At 32.6% G+C, this 9,033-nt stretch overlaps 1 non-coding gene across 1 annotated transcript; it reads right to left on the bottom strand.

Moving 5' to 3' along the window:
• Window positions 1–329: 329 nt before the first annotated feature.
• Window positions 330–436, bottom strand: LOC122097292. The gene has a single exon (XR_006145519.1). It is a non-coding gene; the product is annotated as a U6 spliceosomal RNA (small nuclear RNA).
• Between the last annotated feature and the right edge of the window lie 8,597 nt (window positions 437–9,033).

Here is a 9,033-nt window from a genome sequence, read left to right on the forward strand (position 1 = left end):
GATGGAGGCATAGAATTCCGTTGTTTATATAAAACACATCCTCTTGATCCATTCTTCTGCTGAGGAGCATCGGGGTTGGTTCCATATCTTAGTTATCTTAAATAATGCTGCAATAAATGTAGATGTGCTGGTAGTTTTAGTATGGTCTTGTTTGTGATCATTTGGGTAAATGCCCCAAAGTGGGATTTCTTGATCATAGGGGAGATCTATGTGGAGTCATTTGAGGAACCTCCATACTAATTTCCAAAATGGTTGAAAAAGTTTACACTCCCACCAAGAATGCAGTAAGGTTCCCTTCTGTCCACATCCCCTCCAGCATCTATTGTTGTAAAACTATGGAATGCTTCAGGAATTTGCCTGTCATCCTTGCGCAGGGGCCATGCTAGTCTTCTCAGTATCATTACAATGTTAGTTTTTGTGATGCTGAATTGAGCACAGAATATTTTTTATATATAAAGTGTAATTGATTTTCTTAAACTAGGCAATTCAACAAAAAGTAAGTTTAGAAGAATTGTGAAATTTTAGAACCATGTACTTCTTACATAAGCACACATTTAAGAATAATGTCAAGATGGACATGTCAAAAACAAAATAATTCCAGATATTTGGGGTTCAAGAGATGTGTAGGGGAAATAATTCAATTGTTCTATACAAGGCACATGTCATAATGAACACAGCAGCAAGGGTTAAGGGTTGTTAAAAATTTTAGTGTTTTATATCTATTTAATTTTAGGATTATATGCCAAAATTAGGACTGTTTGGCAGGTATAAAATTTTCTATAATGTACTTAAGATTTATGTTAGCAGACATATAGTACTAAGTATGTACATTTCAGAATTTATAGAAACTTTGTTAATGAGAAGTTGCAAAGTCTTTGTGTGAAGAAGCAGAATGAAGGATTAAGACTTGCTTACTACACAGTTCTTGTTAAAATTTAGGGATTCTTTACTTTATATTTTAGCGAGGAACAAGAGATGATATAAGCCATAAACAAATAATGAGATGAGCCATAAATAATAACCTTAGTGTGTAACTTTGAAGACTATTCATAGCCTATAAAAATCTTGTTGAACATCATAATCTTAGGCGGTTTAAAATGTACAGGAATATGAGAAAATAGAAAATCTAATATGTAGTGCACTTCAAATACTAAAAACACTGGTAATTGTTTTGTTTTTTATTTTATTAATCATTATTTAATTATTGGTTTTCTTTGTAGCATTGTTTTACTTGTTATATAATACAACTTTTTGTTAGTCATCATTAGGAGGTACTTTGAGAAGGTTACTGGGGTGGTCAAACCATTTTTTTTATAGGTGCATGTGAATTTACAACTAGGAAAATTAAGAACAAAATATTTATTAAAAAATGATCAAGTAGAGTCTGAATCAGGAGAGTTGATACATGTCCACAACTAAAATCTTAGCCCTAAGTTGAAGCAACAGTATTACAGAGTTGAGGCCACAAATGTGAGAGACTGTGTTTTGTTTTGTTTTGTTTTATTTTGACTTTGTTGGTCATGGGGCTTGCACTCTGGGGCCTGAGTGCTGTTCCTCAGGCAAGGCTAGCGCTAACACTTGAGGCAGAGCACCATTTCCATCATTTTCTACTTATGTGGTGCTGAGGAATCAAACCCAGGGCCTCATGCATGAAAGGCAAGCACTCTACCACTGAGCCAACTTCCTAGCACTTGAGAGACTGTGTTTTTAAAATATCATCTAAACAACATTTTCCTTTTGCTTTGGGTTATATAAGGAAATATATAAATATCTTTTTCTATTTTTGTGAATTGTTGTACTTCTAAATTTATAGTAACTTCAGCCACTTTATCCTTTTCAAAGTCATGAAATATCTCTGAGAGTTTGCTGCTGTGAAGATCGTTTTTGCATTTATAATTTCTTCTGAGTCACTTTTATTTTTATCAACATAACTTTATATTTCATGTTGATGGATTACAAATATCAAATGCCTACAAATGTACACATAGAGTCTAAAGATAGCAGTATGAATATTCTCATACAGCTCTTGTTTATCTATTATTCACTTTCAATATTATGATATTTCTCTCTCTCTTTCACTCTGTCTCATTTCCTCTTTTTCTCTTCCATGCCCCATGTCTGCTACTTAGAATTTCTGCTGGGCTACTATTATGCTTCAGGATCTACTAGTTTTGTGGGAACATGAAAGCAACCATCAGTTAACCTTGCATTCTTTAAGAGTTATGACAGTGACATGATATTATTCTTTGCCATTCTAAATGGTAAAATAACATATCTAGGAGTTCCTTTTCACTTTTACTTCTACTATAAATTTTATCTCATAGGAATCGTTGGAATGGATAAGATACTTTAACCTGTGACCTAAAATTATTTTTTTTATTTTTTTAATCTTCTACAAGATTATTTATATATTTTTTAAAATTTTGTTCTTTTTATTATTTTTTCTTTTTTATTGTGAAAATACTGTACAGAGGCGTTGTAATTACATGGACAAGATAATGAGTACATTTCTTATCAAGCATTGTAGCATCCTCCTTTGTTTCTCCTTCCCAGAAATTCCAATCCTCCCTGTCCCCCATATCAAATACTCCCCCCAACCAAAGTAGTAAAGTTTGTTTTTCGACATAAGTACTTGTACATATTAGTGTTGCAATGGGTCCACCCGTATCCTTATTTAAACGAATTGTTTCCCCCACACACACAAATTATATCAACATCAAATACAGTGAAAGCAGGGGTTATACCGTGGGGGAGGGACATCCAAAGCAACAAAGAAATATTCTTTAAATATGTTAGAAAAAATCGCATTAAAAACATTTGAATACATATCTTAGGGTTCATGTCCTTAACATCAACCTATCTGACCTTTTCTGCTTGACTCAGACATATACTAGTTGTTGCAAATAAGTTTAACCATGAAACCTATGTTTCTTTGGGTTTGGCTTACTTCACTTAATAGAATTTTTTCCTAGCCTTTCCATTTACTAACAAATGGGGCAATGTCATTTTTTCTGATGGAGGCATAGAATTCCATTGTGTATATATACCACATTCTCTTGATCCATTCATCTACTGAGGGGCATCTGGGTTGGTTTCATGTCTTAGCTATGGTAAATAATGCTGCAATAAACATAGTTGTGCTGGTAGCTTTAGTGTGGTCTTATTTGTGATCATTTGGTGAAACGCCCAAAAGTGGGATTGCTGGGTCATAGGGGAGATCTATGTAGAGTCTTTTGAGGAACCTCCATACTGCTTTTCAACATGGTTGAACAAGTTTACTCTCCCACCAACAATGCAGTAAGGTTCCCTTCTGTCCACATCTCCTCCAACATCTAACAGCCTCTTCAGTAGATGGTGCTGGAAAAATTGGTTAACTACTTGCAGAAAAATAGCTAGATCCTTATATATCACTATGCACCAGAATCAACTCCAAATTGATCAAATACCTTGGAGTCAAATCAGACACTCTGAAAACATTACAGGATGGAAAAGGAGAAACCCTAGGTCTAATTGGCACAAGCCAAAATTTCCTTAATAGAGTCCCAGAAACACAACAAATCAAAGAAAATTTGGGCAAATGGGATTGCATGAAATTGCAGAGCTTCTGCATGGCAAAGGACATAGCTAGCAAGATCAATAGAATGTCCTCGGATTGGAAGAAAATCTTCACTAGCCATACAACAGACAAGGGTCTCATATCTAAAGTCTACCTGGATATCAACAAATTAAATCCCCCAACAACAAATCTTCAAAGAAACAACTACCCAATAAATAAGTGGGCTAAAAACTTACAGAGAAACTTCTCTGAAGGTGAAAGATGGATGGCCAATAGTCACATGAATAAATGCTCAACCTCTCTAGCCATAAAAGAAATGTAAATCAAAGCAACATTGAGATACCACCTCACCCCAGGTAGAATGGCTATAATCAAGAATTTTTTTTCCTTTTACAAGCAACCTTTTTTCTTTTATTATCAGTTAGTAACTACCTGTAATGAAAAAAAGCTATCCTATGGAAAGTAGACCGAAGTTGTTCACAGGGATGGTCAAAAACTAATGGGGGAAGTGAGTACAAAGGATACCCATAATAGATCACAGATCTGCAGAGCAATTTATCGTGTACATTTTGTGAGAATGACAATGTGCTAGGAACTATAGATTAAATCACTGAACATCTGATATACATATATATGCACATATATTTATATTTGTATATTCATTTATATATGCATATATGTGTGTATATGCCCTTATGTAGGTTCACTTGCACGTTAGCATACACACAAATACACACATACATATACACATGTAAACGTGCACACATAGAGAAAGATACATAATTATAGCCAACACAAGTTTCACTAGTTGTTGAATATGCCTTAGACGGAATGCTTGGAACCATTTCAAATTTGATAATTGCAATTCGAAGCTATTCCAAGTAGATAAACCTAGGAGATTCTTTTCTCCACTCTTGGTAAAAGGAAGAAGTGAAAGTGTGGCTCAGGTCTATAGATTAAACATAGAGAATTAAAGCCCAGGTAGAGCTCAAGGCCAGGAGTTCAAATCCCAGTACGTGCACAATATAAAAAAAAAGGAGTCCTTTGTCTTTGAAAAGGGATATTTTTCCAAAAATGAATACCCAGGACAATTTTCAAGTTCCAAAACTCTTTGAAAGGCTCTTTCACATCTTAAACTGATTCCTCTCCTTGATTCACATTATGGAAAATAGGAGTCACACTTCACATTAAAAAGTATATGCATTGTTGAACAGTTCTTACCATTTTTAATGTAAAAGAAGCATGGTAGAGGAATTCACCTCACTTGGGTGAGTTAGGTTTGACTCACTGACAGACTTTTGTAAGTAAATGAGGGTCTGTTTACATGTAAAAAGTCTATACAGATGGTTTCCTAGGAGAGAGAACAAGCTAGCTGTTGTCCAAGTTTGAATCAGAGTAATTTATTCCTATGATATGGAATATCATAGGAAGCTCATCTCATAGAACACTATACAGACAGTAATTTCAAAAGGATGAAAAACCCATTTCTATATTGTAAACAGCCAGGTTTTCACAAGCAAAAAACAGTTTCCTGAGCCAAGAAAATATAAGTTAGAGAAAAAGGGACTGTGTTAAATAAAGGTAATGGCTTAGTGACAGGTGTAAAACTGTTCTGTAATCACAAATAAACTATAAATTTTTTATCATGTCCCTAACAAGAATCTCCAAGATAGGCCTTGTTAAATCTGTCATAGAGGACTGGGTTTATGCAATTGTCAGTTTTGTTAGGGTCCAATATCTTCTACATTCGCTTGGGTTGCAATCCGCTCAAACCACATGCAGTGAATGGAAAAACATGCTGCCTTGCAAGGCATCTAAGGGATTTTTGTGCCACTGTGAATATTTATCGTATTTCTTCTTGTAATGATACCTGTCAGTGTGAAGTCCTTTCCTGATAAGAATAATAGTTTCTGTACCCTTTGTTCCACTAACAAATCTCAGATATATAAATTTAACCGTGCGCCCATGGCTCATGCCTATAATCTTAGCTACTCAGGAGGCTGAGATCTGAGGATCATAGTTTAATGCCTGCCCAGACAGGAAATTCCATGAAATATTTCTCTCCAGTAAACCACCAGAAAACTGGAAGTGGCGCTATGTCTCCAGCAGTAGAGTTCTTACATTGAGCTGAAGAGTACAGGGACAGCACCCAAGCCCAGATTTCAAGCCCCAGGACTGACCAAAAAAAAGGAAAAACGTATATATGTAGATATGCATATATGATGAGATAAATTACATTTATATATAAATCAATATTTATGATGCACATTTAAAATATAACTAAAAATTGACATATTTATAATATATACATATATTTACATATATAAGCTCATATTATATCTGTATGTTGATAAATATATTTGTAATTAATATCCAAAGAGTACATCTGAAGTTTTTGGGGAAAATGTAGTGTCTAAAGGCTAACTACTGACCCATCATACTTTCAATTATTTTTTTCCAATTAATACAATGTCTGAAGTAATAAGACTGAATGATTATGAAACAGAGTTGTTGTTTTATTCCTTATGATTTTTTGATTAGAAACATCTACTTACTTGGTATGAAACCTACCAAAATGTGATCTTGAAATCACACTCCACAAACTGGACAGATAGATCAATTTAGCAACTTACAGGTCTCAAATTTTTATTTGAATCCTGTATCTCACAAAAATTCAGTTTCCTTCGAGTCAACTACATATACAAACATGCCTAGATTTTCATGCTCACATACATCCCCATACTCACATGACATACTAAATGTAACACTGTAGTAAAAAATAATATAGATACTGAAAAAGAACACCTTTGCCAATGTAAGTAAATTTTATTTTTTTAATTCAATGCATTATCTAATACTGATGAAAGAGCAGCTAAGAAGATGTTTTAAATACAAGAGTGTCTGCTTAAAGAGCATGTTTCTCATTCCAAACATCATTATTTCCACCTTTCCTTCTCCCACATAAAAAATATAAGTAACTACAGAATTAACCTACATGTTTCTTAATCACTCATTGAAGAAAGAAAGTGTAATATATATACATACATATATACATATATACACAATGATATACTATTTAGCCACAAAGAATAGTGAAATCATATCATCTTCAAGAAAATAGATAGAACTGGAAACCTTCATATTAACGCAATAAGTCTTATTGTGAAAAACAAATATATCTAGTATTTGCAGACTCTAGTCCAAGAAAGAAAAATGAATGACCCAGATGTAAAAGATGGAAACTGATTAAATTTGGAAAAAAATGTAAGAGAGGAGATGAAGAGAAACATTGTGGAGTAAATATGTTCAAATATTTCCTAGGTTAGTATAATGACATAATAAAACATAAGTATAAAAATAGGATAATGAAATTTATAAAAGGAAAAAATTTAGCAAGCTACACTATATGGATGTATGTGTATAACACAATAAAATACTTTGTGAAATTAACATTTGCTAATAAAAAGTCAAAAATGCATTGGAGTTGTTGTACAGTCATATGTTATTTTCCATTTTTTGTTCACATATTTCCCTGATAAAGTAAAAGGAGAAATAGGTTTTGCTCATTTAGAAAGACAATCTTGTCCAATTAGCATAAAGATACTCTAGATAATTAATGTCAATATGAAATTGTTAAATTAATTATTGTATTAGAATAATTCCAATGCACTGTTCAAATATTACCCTATAGGTATATACTTTTTGCTGTTTATTGAATAAGTAGTCTTTACTTAATTACTATATGCCATTTTCTGAATGTAGTTTGGTATATGCAACTAGGATATATTATACCTGAACAGGAAATCAATTATTCAAACAGTTTTATCAAAAATGCCTCTAACGAAAAAAAGAGGTAAACCCAAATTATGTATATTTGAAAACAATACTTGCTTAGTCCTCTTCTCACATTCCCGATTCCCTTCTTGAGAATGCTACATTGTAGGGAATTTGTTAACATGTTTTAGAGACATAGGTTGACTTTAAAACCATGAGTTAGTTTATGCTGCATTTTTGTTTACTTTATATCCAGAAAAGCTAAATTCTTACCTTATCATTTTCCTTAGACTTTATACTCAGGTTTCATCTCTGATGGGTGAAAGATAGAGATATAAACATTTTTTAACAGTGGCTAAATTTAGGCTGAGGAATCTATGTACAACTATACTCATGCAGATAGACCTCATCAATCACGTGACCACAATATCAAAATGTTAACCTATGCTTCCTGAAATCATGCTTATGAGATCTTGTGTATTATAAACAGTGGTTATTAGCATTTGTTTTCAAACAACCTCATTTCATGGGTTAGGAACTAAAGTGAGATATTTTACTCAAAATTTAAGGAGGCATCCAAATTTAGTTACCAAGATATACAGCATTTAACACAATGTTTGAAAAATGCAAGATAAAGGAAATAATTTATAAAAAAAAAACAACGTTTAAAATAAATAGAGAATCAGTATGACTGATTTTTCTTTTACCCCAGCTGCAATATGGCTTGCATGATGACTTTTCTGGTTGTATGTTTAGTTAGGTCTGATATTTAGTTGGAGAAGTTATGTTCTTTGATATATTAATTTGTCAGATTAAAGAGGAAATTAATTCCATGCCAGAGTCAACATCCATAATAATGTTACAGTTGTATTCTACTATTTTGCCAAAGTTTTAAATCAGCTTGAGTAACTTGGGTCTTTTCTGAATCTAACTAAATAGGTATGAAATTTTGTCAGTACTAGATTTTGACCACCATTTATTAAAATATTATTTTCAATTCTCTCTTTTCATGAGATTTTTAATTTCATTTATATAATGTGCTGATTTTTCCTTTAGATAACACATATTCAGTCTTCTAAAAGCAGTGTAATTTGGAGTAGTTTTAAATTATGTACTTCATGTACACTGCTGAGATTCTTTGCATATTTTGTTCTTGATAAGTCAGGAGTATTTAGTTCTCATTATGTATATTTTGGACTTAGTAATTGCATTTCTGAAATTTTTAAGTATGTCATGATTTTTGTGATTTGATACTGTAGCAATTTTTCTTTTAAATATGTACAGATCTTGCTTCACATACAGTTACATTTGTTTTAAACAATTTGATTCATTCAAGGGACTTGCTATATTAGGTTCATCCAGATGAATTTAATTACAAATTAGCACAACCTTATTTCTGAGAGACAGTTATCCTTATAGTTCTACTCAAATTAACATGTATTTGAAGGTTTTGTACTTAAAAAAATAAAGTGGGCACAATATCTTTTTGTTCCTGGTGAAGTTCCAATTTGCTGGTTGTTTTCCAGCTGTGATGACTTCAACATATGTGTGTATTTTATTTCAATTGTTTTGTGTCTATATTTTGTTTCATATAATAGAAAATACAAAAAGAATCAATGATATAGAAGTTTTCCAAATAGAATTCTAAGAGATACTTCAATTTTTGTGACAACTGGGAATAGGGAGATCTTCTTAGTGGAGGG

Source organism: Dipodomys spectabilis, unplaced genomic scaffold (genome assembly GCF_019054845.1).
Source record: "Dipodomys spectabilis isolate Male_0828 unplaced genomic scaffold, ASM1905484v1 ptg000421l, whole genome shotgun sequence".
Taxonomy (NCBI): domain Eukaryota; kingdom Metazoa; phylum Chordata; class Mammalia; order Rodentia; family Heteromyidae; genus Dipodomys; species Dipodomys spectabilis.